Genomic DNA, 16,742 nt, shown 5'->3' with positions numbered 1-16,742 from the left:
CAGGGTATTCGAACACCCTTAAAGATGGATGATGTAAGATCTAAATCTGCCTTCTGACGTCAAATGTTATATAAATTATTATTTTGACATGTATTCAAGCCCATGGAAAATCAAGACATTATTTATTATCGTAGCAATGGTACTTGACAATTGAGACTAATTGTGCTATTTCTTATCAAATTTTCAAACATTGATAACTTCGCTCAGAATGAAGTAATTTGACTGAAATATTCAATATATTCCTTTTTTATTATCTATTATCAGTCAATGATCAGCAGTTTATGTCTGTTTCTTGTCAAAACTTCAAATCTTCAAACATAAATTATTTTGCTCAGAATAAAGTAATTTGACTTAAATTTTCAATATATGTATATCTATTTTTGAACTATTATCGCAAGAACGCCCCCCCCCCACACACACACACACTTTCTTTAACTCTGGCATAATGTATCAATAAAAGGTGAATAATATGATATATTAACATGTGTTGTTCCGGAAGAATTCAAAATCAAAATTATATGACCTAAAATGCTATTTTTGTTTTTATTTTTAGCTGTTGAGTTATACAATACACCTGTCAGAGTGTTCGTCATCGTCCCCGATTCTTCCGTGGAAATCTGCGATTATATTTTCCAAGATGAAAGAACTGATGAAGTCACAGACAGAATTAAAGATTTATTAGATGTTAAAATAACAGAAAATAATTTAGAGCTTGATTTAGAAAGACCTGCCGGTTTGTATTATTGACAGTACTGTTTTCACATGTTCTTCTATTGATGTAAGATGGCAGGAGGAGGTCAGGTGGTCTAATGTATGTGTTTTAGATCATTAACAATTTGATTAAAACACAGATCTTATTTCGTTTCTTTTTTATAGTCTTTACTACACTAGGATCTGGAAGAGTTGTTGTCATTGACGTGTTCTGAATGATGTGAGCTATTAGCCAATGAAACGGTCGGTTACGGCGAGCTTTAGGCATGTTTTGCACGGAACTGTGGGTAATCCACTAGTAACATCAATGCTGATTGGTTAATCAAATGTCTGACGTCGCTCGTATGACCTCTGACGCGACCTATCGCTACAACCGGTCAGATCTTCATGTAGTGTAGGCCATTGAAAGTATAAAAAAAACGAAACGAAATATAGATCTATATTTTAATCATATTAAATCATTAAGTCAACAAAACATTCATTACTCCCTCAATTTCGTGGGGGATTGAGTCGACTAACAAATACTTTAGATCATAAGGTTTAGTAACATGGTTTTGATCCCCAGCTTGTCCGTGCCAAGGAGGAGGGTCATCTCCCTAACCTCATGGGTTTTCTGCGGGTCCTTCAGTTTTTTTCCACAGCTAAATCTATCTTTCTCTGAAATAAAATGAAGAACAATTAGAAGTCAAACTGGCATGTAAAATCGTTTTTATGATAATGTCTGTTCGTCCAACTGTCCACAATTGTTTGAGGATGTTTAGAGGCTAAAGTTATTATCATAAACTGAAAAATCCTATTTATTTCCTGATTATACTAGGTTTCCACTATCAAGGTTCGTGCTACGATTGAAATCGTGGTTTTAATTGTGGAGTAATCTTGGTGATCGTACCGGGTATTATCATATATTGAGGTCGGTCGTAGCAATTGAGTTGATCATACCGAAACGTATCCGAACGTATCTTCACATACCAGATTGTTGACTCAGTAGGAATAATCCTATCGTAAAGCATCGCAAGGCAGTAGGAACCTAGCATTATCACTGTAACCCAGGTGTCATTTAATCTTGTGTATCTAGCACTAATTTTTTTCACATTCGTTTAATATCAAATCTTTGTGTCAAAATTCGTAAAAACGTTTAAAATCACCATAAATCGTTTAATTTGTACTTCTGTCCAGTTTAAAGCTGACCATTCAATTTTGATAATGAGTGTTCAATTAACAAGTATTTAATTTCTCAATCACTGTTAAAAAATAAACAACCCAATTGATTAATGACGAATAATGATTAATTTTTGAACAGTGGTCAGGAAATTAAATACTTGTAAATTGGACACTCATTATCAAAATTGAATGGCCAGCTTTAAACTGGACACAAGTACAAATTAGATGATTTTGTGTGATCTTGATTGAATTTTGCGAATTTTTAAACAAAGATTTGATATTAAACGAATGTGAAAGAAATTAGTGCTAGATACACAAGACTAAATGATACCTGGGTTACAGTGATAAATGTCAAGGGTTCTTCCGTGTACACTTTAACCTCATTTTTTTTCACATCATCCAAATAACTAGACTCTTTTCCTAGCCTGTCCTGTACCACTGACTAGATGCTGTTCCTAGCCCATCCTACACCACTGACTAGATGCTGTTCCTAGCCCATCCTACACCACTGACTAGATGCTGTTCCTAGCTCTTCCTGTACCAGTGACTAGATGCTGTTCCTTGCCCATCCTACACCAGTGACTAGATGCTGTTCCTAGCTCTTCCTGTACCACTGACTAGATGCTGTTTTTAGCCCATCCTACACCACTGACTAGATGCTGTTCCTAGCCCATCCTACACCACTGACTAGATGCTGTTCCTAGCTCTTCCTGTACCACTGACTAGATGCTGTTCCTTGCCCATCCTACACCAGTGACTAGATGCTGTTTTTAGCCCATCCTACACCACTGACTAGATGCTGTTTTTAGCCCATCCTACACCACTGACTAGATGCTGTTCTTAGCTCTTCCTGTACCACTGACTAGATGCTGTTCCTTGCCCATCCTACACCACTGACTAGATGCTGTTTTTAGCTCTTCCTGTACCACTGACTAGATGCTGTTCCTAGCCCGTCCTGTACCACTGACTAGATGCTGTTCCTAGCCCGTCCTGTACCACTGACTAGATGCTGTTCTTAGCCCGTCCTACACCACTGACTAGAGAAAACCACATTGAATAATCCTGTTGTACTTTCTCGGCCAACAATGGAATCAATGTCTTACTCACTGACACACCATGGCTCCCTTACTATTTAGCACTTACATAATGTATGTTTAATATATGTCTAATCAATAGTTTATATAACATTTAAGACCTAAAGAAAGACCTGCAATAGGCTAATTTAGCTCTTGCCTAATGCCTGTTTAATACACCTAGAAACCACTGATGTCATGTTGATTAAAATGAGATTTATAGTGATAGATATATAATCCAACATTTATTATCATATATTGAATTTCTATTATCTAATTGATTTACAGCTGAAGAAGACTGGTTGTCATATAATACAGAGGAAGATATTGGACCAGACTCTTTAAATAACGTGGTAGGACCGGACGCTAAATCAAACATAGTAACTTATATCGGTAAGATTATATCTATTATAAAACTTTAAATATCTTCTGTGACAATCAAGACTGCTGACGCAAACTTTAAATATCTTATGTGACAATCAAGACTGCCGACTCAAACTTTAAATATCTTATGTGACAATCAAGACTCCAGACACAAACTTTAAATATCTTATGTGACAATCAAGACTGCAGACACAAACTTTAAATATCTTATGTGACAATCAAGACTGCAGACACAAACTTTAAATATCTTATGTGACAATCAAGACTGCAGACACAAACTTAAAACTTTGATCAGTTCTGTCTGTAGGCACAACGCTGACCAGTGAGAACCAGGCTTGTGAAATCCCCTCAACTGCTGCAGCGACACCATAGATAGAAGAATATAAGGGTGGGGTTTTATAACGGGGTTGGTGCGGAAGGAGATGTTGTTCTTAATGAGTGAAGAGTGATAGTAAAGGGTTACGGGGGGTATGGATAACGGAAAGAGTTATTGAACAGGATGATGTCTTTTGTAAGATGGAAGGATACATGTATAAAAATCATCATAAAATTTGACTAGGTTACCGCTAGAAAATTTTATTTCTAAAATTCAAGAATAAACAAGTGATGACTGCATGGAGAGTATAAGCTGCCATGGGAACATTTTCTTAATGGAATCATAACCTACAAAAGAATAAAAATGTGATTACCTGCTGTGGGCCGGCTTTTATATTTGTTTTTTATTATAAAGTTATTGTGTAGGTGTGAGTGTTGTTGACTATAAGATTATTGTGTAGGTGTGAGTGTTGTTGACTATAAGATTATTTACTATGTTTCAGGTTTAGCTGCTAGTGGTGTGGTAGCTGCCATCGCCGTAGTTTATAATCTCTTTCTCACAGAATCAACTGGAAGCTGAATAAAATAATTAATAAATAAACATTATATTTATTTACATATTCTGTTGTATAATGATCGCTTCAAGCTTCAAACAATGCAATTATTAAAATCTCTGATCATCGTTTGTGGGATGATATTGAATCCCGTTGCCTACTAGTCAATATTGTAAAAGTTGTTATTTTTTTTATGGTGGCTATAATAATCTATTGCCATATTGACCAGATTTTTGGACCATTTCTGTTTTAAAGCCTTGTGACTACAATCCATATAGCACTACCTATAATCATTGCTTAAATCTTTTGACACTCCTGTTTTTAATTCGATGGAATCCAAGCCGATTTTGTTTGTAGATATTCTAGCATGGATGACCAGTGACTTTAATGTATATAAAATAAGACTTATCACTTTATATGGAGCGGAATTCACGACATAATAAAACAATTTAATCAGCACTATCTGGTTTTTTTTATATATGCAAGTTGTGGGTTTTGAAAAGTAATGGGAGATCCTGGGGATACAAGGGTGTGACGCATGGTTAATATATTTCTGTTTAATGTTCACTCGACACAAACTATGTCATTTCGGGACCAACAGATGATTTAATTTTATTTCAGTATCTTGCTTACTTGAAGGGGTCTTTAGCAGTGAAAGGAAGTTAAATGACACATAGAAAACCCATGAGGTTTGTTAGGGGACCTGTTGATATTCGACTCAAATGTTCCTTAACTAAAATTCTCTCCATAAATAAATTATAGTTGTCACATGGAATTAAAAGATTTAACAACAAAAAGCTATTCAAGCCACTTACTCCAGTCAAGAGTTTCAATTTAGGGAAATCCCCACCTGTTTAAGTTTTCTCTTTACAAAAAAAAATATTCAGAAATGTCTGAGGGATGTCACCCCCCCCCCCCAACTCTCACAAATATTTTTGCTTGGTATCAGTATCTGTGGACCAATCACACCAGCCAGTCTACCAGTATTACACACACACAGTGACGATGCGTGTGGGTGCAATCTGTCAAATTCTCTACCTTTAATTATGCAAGAGCAAAATCTGCTTATTACAAGTCTTTCTTTAGGCCTGAAATGTTATCTAAATTATCAATTAGACATTAATTAACTTATCGAGACCATAATAAACTATCGATGTCAAGGCTAGCCTTCGATGTTGGCTGGATTAGATTTACTGAAGTTTTCAGCAAATTACCTTTACACTATCTAGTTTTTAACTATTATAGCGAGAACTGTCATCTCTTTATCTTATCTCCCATAATGTATCTTTAATAAACATAAACATTTGAACTCTAATCCTAGACATATAGATGGAATGAAATGGGGTTAACGTCCTACTGTTCTGCTCTGACTGGGCTAATGAAGATGGGCATACGCACAGTGTGCTAAGAGGGAAATTTTGCCTGGGCAGTGGCACTATGGCCTACTCTTATATCGTATTCCAACTGCCAAGAGATCTTTAACATGCACGCCAATGTATGCACGGGACCTTGATTTTTCGTACCATCCTAACGACTAGACAGCTGTCCTTGTCAGGCCCTCCTTCCTGCACCACTGACAAGGGGAAACCACATCAGAAAATCCTGATGAACTATCTCGGCCAATGCCCTAGACATATAACTCAATAGATATAACAGCATGAATATTTCATTTTGTTAATGACCAAAAAAACGTCATGGGAGAAGTGTCGTATTTGCTCAAAGTCATGATAGACTGTCTTTATTAGTGGCAGTTGGATGTTCTAAGGTGTGCGCTTTAGATTATAAGGTCTGTCAGTGAATCCAGTGGCGTGGCTTCGATCCCATGCTTGTAGTGACAAGGAGTAGTTGCCTGTCGAACCTCGTGGTGTCTCTCTCTGGCCGGCCTCTCTCCAACCTCGTTGTCTCCCCCTCTCTCTCTCTCTCTCTCTTTCTCTCTCTCCCAACCAATCTCTGTATCTCTATGATATAACAGAAATTATGATTAGAAGGAAAAATCATGTTTTGTGGACCTGGGCCAAGATAATTATACAACGTAATATGAGCAACATACGTCACGTGACTTGTCAATTACCGTAATCCTATCGGCTTAAATCGTTAATCTGTGTTTTGAAGTCCGGGTCATGTCTACAGACAAGTTTGACTTGCATAGCTGATACGGAGCTCGGCAATACTAGACCATTCAACGTACGATTTCACCGAAATTTTCATCTCCGGATCCGGAGTAGACACTAGTTTAGTTATAACGCTTCAAAGGTGTGATAAGTCGGAGAGAAGACTAATGATTTTAAACAAACTGAAACTAGTGAGAAAGTATCTAACACCCGTCTGAATATTTCTCAAGTCATTCTAAGGTTGAATCCATTCAGGAACGTGTTTACTGGGGAGTTCTTCTACAATTAAAGTCAGAAAACATCGTTACTACAGGACGCTATCAAGGTATCTGTGTTGATCAAGGTAAATGGTAGAACTCACCTGACATGGTGGATCTCACCTGACATTATACCAGGTAAAGCCAGCTTATAATGAGAAGGCTTAGTCTTATTGATTGTGTGGAAGTCAAGAGTAGAAATAACATATCCAGACGTGAGATTATTTTAGATGTTAATACCGCCAAGAGAAATGGTTAACTCAATTGTGTAGGTCGACTTTCAGACAATATTGGAATAAAATATCACGGAATAATGTGACAATATTTTGGTGAATGCAGAAAAAGAGTCTGAACATCATATAACACATCAAATAGTAATATTTAATATACACTACGACCTAATACGAGAAATCAGCATTTTCAATAGTTTCATTTTTTTTTAATAGAAATAATTAACTAGAAGAACAAAAGCGAGGAAATTGTGAGCGATTCTAATTCTTATAATAACAATTTCCTTCTGTTGTCTCTCATTCTAATTTTAGTTTTCGGTCTATTTGGATATTTCTTATAACAATTTTTTTCTGGCGGAACCGATTCTAATTTTACATTTAAACCCTTGAATATTTTACAAGTTATATGATCAGTTCATCTCGTTTATCACATTGTCGGACGATGGAATACACCTAGTCCATATAAAATTGATTATCGGATTTGAAGAAAGGAAAAGGAATTGATGAAAGAAAGACTGGTTCTGAATTAATGAGTAAATTTTGAAGATGTCGTTGACACCCAGAGATTTAAAAGATATAACAGATTTGGTTTCCAAGAAATTGTAAGTTTTTAAAAACCATTCTATCCATGTTTATTTAAAGATCCATTATGGGAGATTAGATAAAGGGCTGGCAGTTCTCACTATAATAGTTAAAAACTAGATAATGTAAAGGGAATTTGCTGAAACTAAGCGATTGAAATTTCCGCCTAGCTTCGATCATCATTACTAAAGTCAATACGATAAACAGCATAGTCTCGATTATCCATTTAATCGTTAAATCGTGCAGTAAATCGGTCCATAATCCACTAAAAACCAAAGGCTAGCGATTCCATCTAGAGTTGATTATTGTCTTGATAGGTTAATTAATGTCTGATTAATACTTTAGATAACATTAAAGGCCTAAAGAAAGACCTGCAATAGACAGATTTAGCTCTTGCATAATGTATGTTTAATATGAAAACATTTTATATTTTGGGTTTAGATTTCAGTACGGGTTTGAACCTAGTCCTGACTGAGAGAGTTCCTCGTAAAATGCCAGCCTTTATCTCCCCTGTTACAGAACGATGGACCCAACAGGGAAAGTAAGCCCAGTCGTTCGGATGAGACGAGAAACCGCGGTCCCGTTTATACATTGGCGTGCACTTAAATATCCTTTGGCAGTTGGAATTCGATAAAGTGCCGCTGCCCGGGCAAAATTTCCCTCATAGCACACTGTATGGCGTATGCTCGTATTCATTAGCCCAGCAGAAGCAGAACCCAACTTCATTTCATTTCTTTTTTTGTCGCATCCGAACGTTTATACCGTGTTCCGTGTCATGTCGTCCGTCTTGCAGGACTCAGTGGTTCTTTTATGTACACGGAACGTTGGCTTTTTGTCACATCCGAATGACCTGATGATGTCCTCGTTAGCCCCCCCGCCCCCGACCTGTACGACACAAGGGGAACCACGCTGGAACATCACGATGTCCTTGTTAGGCCTCCCCTGCTGTACGACACTGGGTAAACCACGCTCGAACATCACGATGAACTTTCTAGTCCAATACCGGAATCAAACCCGAGACCTGGTTAGCGAGCCAGCGTCTTACTCACTGAGCCACTTCGTCTTCGACATCAACTTAGATAATTATAAATTTCATGAAAACATAAAAATTTGATTGTTATGTGAAATGCTTTACACATAACCTGGTGAAGATAATATATCGGTGATATTCTTGGCTAGAACCAAGCTCCTGACTATATATATATTTTACTAATTAACTCGTTAATTATCATATCATGTCTGTGGTTAGTAACTTTACGTCACACATCTTATATGAAAAGAAAAATCAATGAAACACACCTTTCAAAGATTTCATTAGAGGTTTTACGTTGGCTAAGCTCGTTCCCCAATCCCGAATGAAAATATTGTTAAAAAAAAGTGTTCATTGCCAAAGCTGTTCCAGTTTGAAAGTGACACAAGGAAAATAATTACTCCCATAACCATGATCTAATGTCCGAAGTGTTTCTAATTATGTTCTAATGTTAATAATTGGGTTATAATGTTAATAATGATGTTCTAATGGTACTTGCGCTGATATTTGGCGTCATTAGGAGACCCATTACAACTCACACGCCAAACACACGGTTATATGGATTTTTTTTGTCGCTATATGGACGACCCATTACAACTCACACGGTTTATATGGACCTTTTTTTGTCCCTATATGGACGACCTACTTACTGTTTCTTTATGTTATCTAAATCGTGCGTAGTTATTTTGGAGCAAGTTAGCACCCTTGCAGCTCACTAACCCGGAGGTCGAGAATTGACTGAAAAAGTCCATCTGAATTTTTCAGCCTGGGAAATTGTGTAGTCGTTTGGATGGGGCGGAAACTATTTATTGCGTGTATAATACTGGTCTCTTTTTCTCTGTTACAACAGGATGTACTTCTTGTACACATTGGGTGGACGTAAGCGAACCCTTGACAATCGGTGCAGAAAAGTAGAACGTTAAACCCCATTTCATTTCTTCTTCTATCATATATTATAAAGCCGAACAGTAGACGCCATCCAATTCTTGTCTTATGTTAAGATACAATCCCATTAAAATAAAGTTCGATATTTCGTTTTATATTTTTAGTGAGATGTAAAACGAAATTTTGAACTTTATAAACGAAACGAAATATGACCTGTGTTTTAATCAGATTATGTTTATATCTAAATCACATGATGACATCATGGATTACATCATGGATTACATCATGGATTACATCATAGATTACATCATAGATTATTGCGATTAAATAAGATTACTTGGAACGGATTATTTCACCATAAAAAGGGACCATCGACAATTCAGAGTTCTAAATACAAAAGTACATAAACACGTTGTATACTAATTTAATAAATCTATTAAATAATGGTGATAATCTGAGATAATCGTTGGATATTATCGCTCGTTGATTTATTTAATATAATCGTATGATATTAAGCAATATAAAGGCGTTATTATTGTTATATTCACTGTTTGATTTATCATCCTGTTAATATATTTATTTAAATCAAAAATTATGCGAGATTATTGTAAGCAATATCAAAATGATTTGGAGAAAAGGGAGACTGAGGATATTAAACTGGTATCGTCCCGAAATTCCGACCCTCAAAATGTTTTTTTTTTTTGTCCCAATGTATTTATATTTTATATTTTTAGGGTTTTATCATTATCGTATTTATATTTTATATTTTTAGGGTTTCATCATTATTGTATTTATATTTTATCAATATTTTATTTATATTTTATATTTTTAGGCCTTTATCAATATTGTATTTACATTTTCATGTCTTAATCAATATTGTATTTATATATTATATTTTTAGATCTTTATCAATATTGTATTTATATTTTATATTTTAGATCTTTATCAATATTGTATTTATATATTTAGGTCTTTATCAATATTGTATTTATATATTTAGGTCTTTATCAATATTGTATTTATATTTTCCCCGAGAGATATATCTGGATATTTTATATTTTTTTTCAGAGAGATATATCTGAACATCGACGAGAGAGAACGACATTTCAACACAGAAGGATGTTACAGAGTCTCGCCTAGAATGGTATGACGTCATATAACAATACTACATAACTAATGTATAACCTTTAAAGCCATGTTCCAAACAAATGACATATCTTTAGTCTCTACTAATGTATAACCTTTAAAGCCATGTTTCAACCAAATGACACATCTCTAGTCTCTACTAATGTATAACCTTTAAAGCCATGTTTCAACCAAATGACACATCTCTAGTCTCTACTAATGTATAACCTTTAAAGCCATGTTTCAACCAAATGACACATCTCTAGTCTCTACTAATGTATAACCTTTAAAGCCATGTTTCAACCAAATGACATATCTGAACATGTTGTCTTGTCTTATCGTGTGGACAGAGTCGGATGAAACTGTAAAGAAACATTTTGATCCCTAGGGTCGTACTATGTTATTATGAATTACGAGCCCAAATCTGTTTAGACCAATCTCAATCTGGTTAACTAGAGTAGCCCCCCCCCCCCCCCGCTCATAATCCTGGACCCGCCACTGCGGATTATTTGTTATTGCGCCGCTTCATATATATTTGTATGTAATAGAGCGCTCATTAATTCTAAATATTGTTTTGTTTCAGCATAAATATGACGTCATGTATCGTCTAGTTGAAAGTCGAGAATTTGAAAAGAACCTCCAGAAAACCCCAAGGTCAAAAACACCCGTGTCATCGAGGTCAAGGTCGCGAACCAGTAAATCGCCTTACTCTACACGTCCAGTTTCTATAAGATCAAATTCAAACGATAAAACAACTACAAAGTTGAGCCAAGGTCAAAGGTCATCTAGATCCAAAACACCAACCAAGAAGAAGTCTGTAGAGTCCTTCAGGGTTGAAAGGTCAAGGACACCAAAGAAGGATAGCCCGACGTCGTTGGTTGTCAGGGAGAAGAAGAAGGAAGAGTAAGTTTGTTAACCATGAACGTGACGTAATAAATGGTCAATTTGTTGCCGAGCTTTTTACAAATGGCATCCTGTTATAGGCCTAAATGGAGAAGGCAATGGGCATAGAACCGTATACCCTTCACGTAGCCTACACAACTGACTTGAACGTGACAAAGAACATAATTATTGGTATTATTAAGGTACCAAAATACCACAATAAAGGTTACATTTAGAGTTCAACACACACAAAAGAACTTACTTCAGTTTTTGAAAAGAAAAACGAACACATTTTGGTCTAGAGATTAATTAAATCAATCAATATATTCTAACTTATGTTATGGCCATTTTACACATCTACAGTTGGACATGAAATGAAATGAAATGGGGTTTAATGTCCTACTGTTCTGCTCCTGACCTGGGCTAATGAAGACGGGCATACGCCATAAAGTTGCTATGAGGGAAATTTTGCCCGGGCAGCGGCGCTACGGCCTACTCGTATATCGAATTCAAACTGCCAAGGGATCTTTTACGTGCACGCGAATGTGTACTCGGGACCTCATTTTTTCGTCCAATCCGAACGACTAGACAGCTGTCCTTGTCAGGCGCTCTATCCTGCATCACTGACAACGGGAAACCACGCCGGAAAATCTGGATGAACTTTCTCGGCCAATGCAGGGATCGAACACCCGACCTCCAGGCTAGCGAGCCAGCGTCTTACCCACTTAGCCACCGTGATCCCCATCGACAGTTGGAAATTTCACATTGTTATTAAAGATAAAGAGAAATGGGATTTAACGCCCACTCAACACAAACTTGGTCATTTTGGTACTAGAATATGGTGCATTGGTATATTGAAGACCTATCGAAAACCAACCAGGTTGGGTAGACGGCCGTATGCCTTGTCAAATCGTGTTTATTAAAGCGAACAAGACTAAAATAGAAAGATATAGTCGATACCGGCCTCCATTCTAACGATATTTTATGATTTATTCCAGGAAGCGGCCTATATCTGTGAAAACACCGAGAACTCCTCTATCTAGCGTTGGAAACAAACAAGCTAAACGTTTAGAAAACTACGCAAACCTCGTTTATGTGAGTATTATAATCATAATCATACGAATATTTCGTTTCGTTTAGTATCATAATTATACTAATATTTCGTTTCGTTTAATATCATAATCATACGAATATTTCGTTTCGCTTAGTATCATAATTATACCAATATTTCGTTTCGTTTCATATCATAATTATACCAACATTTCGTTTCGTATCATAATTTACCAATATTTCGTTTCGTTTAGTATCATAATTATACCAATATTTCGTTTCGTTTAGTATCATAATTTTACCAACATTTCGTTTCGTTTAATATCATAATTATACCAATATGGCTTTCATATATCATGACTGTTTGGAAAGCTACCAAACCCACTCTAGTGTATATTGAATACGCCCTCGACTATAGAAAGAGTTTCTAGTACAAGATCCACCATCTATGCTCAAATCTAATCTTACGGACAAGATAATCTTTTAGAGGCATTTAGAGCAATTAACTATAACACATGCTTATGGAAGAACAATTACTGATCCAAGATCATATTATTTTATTCTTGACTATAGGAAGAGTTTCCAGTAAAGGATCTACAACAGATTCACCACCAATGTCCAAATCTACCGGAAGCTGGTAAAGTTCAAAACTACACCCGTCACGTGGGTTCAGCGTTAAATACCAAACATTATGTAGACTTCTATCTCAAAAAAGGTAAAATAAACCCCGTTTTTGTGATAAAGGTTGAAGCAAGAATGCGTTGTACATTTCTAAAAATGGACAGTTAGCTTGTTAGCACAGCAGGCGCGACCCTTTACAAGTGGAAACTGGGCTTAAAAACTCGCATTGCAACTTAACATGTTCACATAAAATTGTGTGTTCATGGGCTGTATATGAATATATTTTGATTGGTTGTATATTCATGGAATGTATTTTGATTGGTTGTATATTCATGGAATGTATTTTGATTGGTTGTATATTCAGGGAATGTATTTTGATTGGCTGTATATTCAAGAAATGTATTTTGATTGGCTGTATATTCAAGGGATGTATTTTGACTATATTTCAATGTGTGATATAATGGTTGATTTAATTTTCAGGTTTAGCTGGCGACAAAAGACGACATGGCGGACAAAAGAAAGCACAAAATATTGCAACAATCAATAAAAATTTAGGTAGTATGAGGTCAGTTTATGTCAATCTATAATCCGTGTGTGAACTGTTCTGTAGTTGTTGCTTTTTGTCCTCATTAATACCGAAACAGCAGTATTGTGAACTCGCCAATAGCCAAGTGGTATTTGAATGAGTAAGCACACCCTAACTAAGGCCTGTATCATCACAGGTCCGGGTCTGTACAGGGCACCGGACGCTTACCGCTGGCCCCGGATGCATTCGCTTGATGTGATATACGTCTGGTTTTTATTATTATTTGCCATGCCTCTGTATATTGTGTGTCTTGTCCGCGGGTTTGTCTGGAGGGTTTTGTCTGTGTGTAGTGTGGTCATCATGCACGTACTAAAAGTGTACGACACTAGTCATTATATAACTAAAATCCGAAGCAATTGGGTAGAAAGGTATACCAGTGGAAGAAAGACATGACCTTGTATCGTATCGTCTAGCTAAATCATTTTTCATCACAATTTATAAAGGACACACAATAGTATGTACCAAAATTTAGATTGAATCCTCAAATGAATTGTTTTTGATAAACGGACTACATCAGAATGTCATCTTGTAATTTGTTCACTGTACAGTCACCAAAATGAAATGGGGTTTAACGTCCTACTGTTCTGCTATAAAGTCACCTTGGTTTAGAATATAACCAATTTGAATTAATTATGTCTACCAAGTGCAATTTTGTTTTTAGCCAAATTAAATCCTAAACTTACAGACATTAAGCTTGATAATAGGAATAATCAGTTCATTTATGTGATTATTATTAACTAGCTCGATACCCAGCTTCGCCCGAAGCAAAAGATGTGCTTATTCGACATCTTCCTTTCTTGCACGCTTTCCCGCTTGCTCACATCATCCGTTACTATTATTAAACTTAATTACCATAATAAACAGAGTTACCCCCCCGTTAACCGTTAATTGCAGTAAAACAGTTCCGCTGCAGGCATAGTTTTGGGGTGTGTTAAACTAATAAATGATCTTGACCTTTATAAATCACAGCCTGGTTGATGTGATACTACATATGTGGGGGTGGATCGCGGTGACGGGCGAACATACATACATATACATCTTTGGTTTTATTTAAATAGATTATCGATTTTACTCTAATCTAATTATAGTAAAGGTGTTTTCTTCGTCTACTTTGAATAAATATTTAAAATTTTATTTTCAGTGGATCCGATATCGACGGAAGCCGTGGAGCTCAAGACTACAGTCAAACTTATCCAGAATCTGAGTCGACTCGATCAGCATTAGTACGATTTATCTCCCCTGAATCATCCGTCCAATCAAATTTGAACCAAGAAACGTCAAACTCATCAAATAATATACAAACAGCCCCCGAATTAAACAAGCCTGCTCAAGATATTGCCTATGTAAGAAATGAATCACGATCAGAAATGCCATCCCCTTTTCCGAGATGTAGATCTAGAATCGGCCGAAAGACGTCCTCTCTAAACGTCAGCTATAGCTCAAACTCCTCGGAAGACCCACCAACCACCAGCGACCCAGAGGATCAAATGATCCAGTCAGACACTTCAACAAGAACAAACAGTCCAGAATCTTCAAGAGAATCTTTGTTGACTCCTTCCAGCTATTGTGAAGCGAATTCATCTGACTCCAGTGGTTCCTCAGTCCTCAGGTATTATCGATTGTCTACCCAATCATACGGAACCGTCCAGAAACCTAGAACAAAGTCCTCCCAAAAGTCAAAATCCGAAAAGCAGTGTCAGATGGAAATGAAACCGGAACAGTTCTATCACCCAGGACTACTAAAATCCGAAGATAAACTTTACAGTCCAAGGTCAAAGTCCTTGAAAAAATCAAATAATGAAGAGAAGAGTCAGGCGTTGTCAACAGAACACGTTTATCACCCAATCTCGAATCGCACCAAATGCAAGGTTTACAGTGCCCACAAGACACAGTCCAGACACGAAGATGATTTTTCATCGTCTAGCTGTTCCAGCACCCCAAGATACAAAATCACGGCTCGTCCATCACCAAGAATACTCAGAAGAAGTTCCGTTAGAACTAACTCCATGACAGAGAGTACCGGAGATTCGAGGACATCGACACCCAGAGCTGAAACAAAATCCGCTATGAAGTCACCGCGATTTGTAAACATAAAGCAAACACGAAAGCAAAACATTGATCTGAATCTTACTGCCGTTTTAAAAAGAGAAAACTGTAAACCAAGTATCGGTGGAACTGGAGACGATGACGTTTTCATGGATCGAGATAACAGTGAATATATTTCTGCGGATGAAGTATTTGAGAATGTTGAACGAGGGGATGACGATTTGTCCACCGAATCTAAAGTATCCCGAGGAGCACCTGGTGAAGACAGTGATAGTTTCAGTTCGAACACCCGTCTTACCAGAGAAGAGTACTACAAATTGCAAAGAGCATCGGACCCATTAGAAGAAGGTGTGCCGTCAAGAAAAACTGTTCAGCGAGCCCAAGTGATAACTGACGAAGTCCATGATGACCCCACGGATACATCCAGCGTTGAGAGCCGTGGCTCGTGTCCATGTCTTGGAGAAACAACCTACTCCACAGCAGAAACTTTAGTCCTTCCAGACAAGGAACCAGAAACTGAAAATGAACCGGACACACAATTTGCGGATAGTAATAACGATGATACAAACTTTACAAAGGATTGTTCACTAAAAGTTAATTTTGAAGAGGATGCTAGTCCCGAATGTTCCAAGAAGGAATTAAGTGATCCGGCAAAGGATATGAATGAGCAACCAGCAGAAGAGAAAACTTCAGAGGTGTCTCTGATGAAGTCAGTGAATAATGACGAAGTCGAAAGTATGACAGGGCGCACTAGCATCCTTTCTCCTGACTCAACGAGTGAAGCCGAGTCAGTAAATAGAGGAAGCGATGGGCAGCCGAACGATGGAAGAGGGAAAGGGAGAGTAGTGTCAGCGAAAAGGAGACAAAGCAGAGGATGTCAATGGGAAGACGAAGATGAACTTCCCAAAAATAGGAAAAGCGGTTTACGATACAGACTTGGTTCTGCAGCTAGCCGAGATGAACGTGGGGGATATGATGTTCTACCAGAGAATCGCGGCAGCTCTACAGAGAAAGGGTGGGAAGAAAATGCTCCCGAATATTACATTGTGACATTACCTGAAAATACTGCATCTCCAATCCCCACTTTGCCCTCCTCGCCATGCTCTCGTGGTATCCCACCAGCAAAATGGAACAAAACT

General features: G+C 37.1%; 2 long non-coding RNA genes across 2 annotated transcripts; both read left to right on the top strand.

Moving 5' to 3' along the window:
• The first annotated feature begins 7,312 nt into the window (after positions 1 to 7,312).
• Positions 7,313 to 11,072, top strand: LOC126832289 (uncharacterized). Its single transcript, XR_007684648.1, has 3 exons — positions 7,313 to 7,398; positions 10,362 to 10,437; positions 11,002 to 11,072. It is a non-coding gene; the product is annotated as an uncharacterized LOC126832289 (long non-coding RNA).
• A 62-nt stretch (positions 11,073 to 11,134) lies between these two features.
• Positions 11,135 to 13,526, top strand: LOC126832288 (uncharacterized). Its single transcript, XR_007684647.2, has 4 exons — positions 11,135 to 11,321; positions 12,299 to 12,395; positions 12,924 to 13,065; positions 13,452 to 13,526. It is a non-coding gene; the product is annotated as an uncharacterized LOC126832288 (long non-coding RNA).
• The last annotated feature ends 3,216 nt before the right edge of the window (positions 13,527 to 16,742 follow it).

This window comes from Patella vulgata, chromosome 9 (genome assembly GCF_932274485.2).
Source record: "Patella vulgata chromosome 9, xgPatVulg1.2, whole genome shotgun sequence".
NCBI classification, from domain to species: Eukaryota; Metazoa; Mollusca; class Gastropoda; family Patellidae; genus Patella; species Patella vulgata.
Note: the sequence above shows the minus strand (reverse complement) of the source record. Positions and strands in the feature narration are given on the sequence as shown.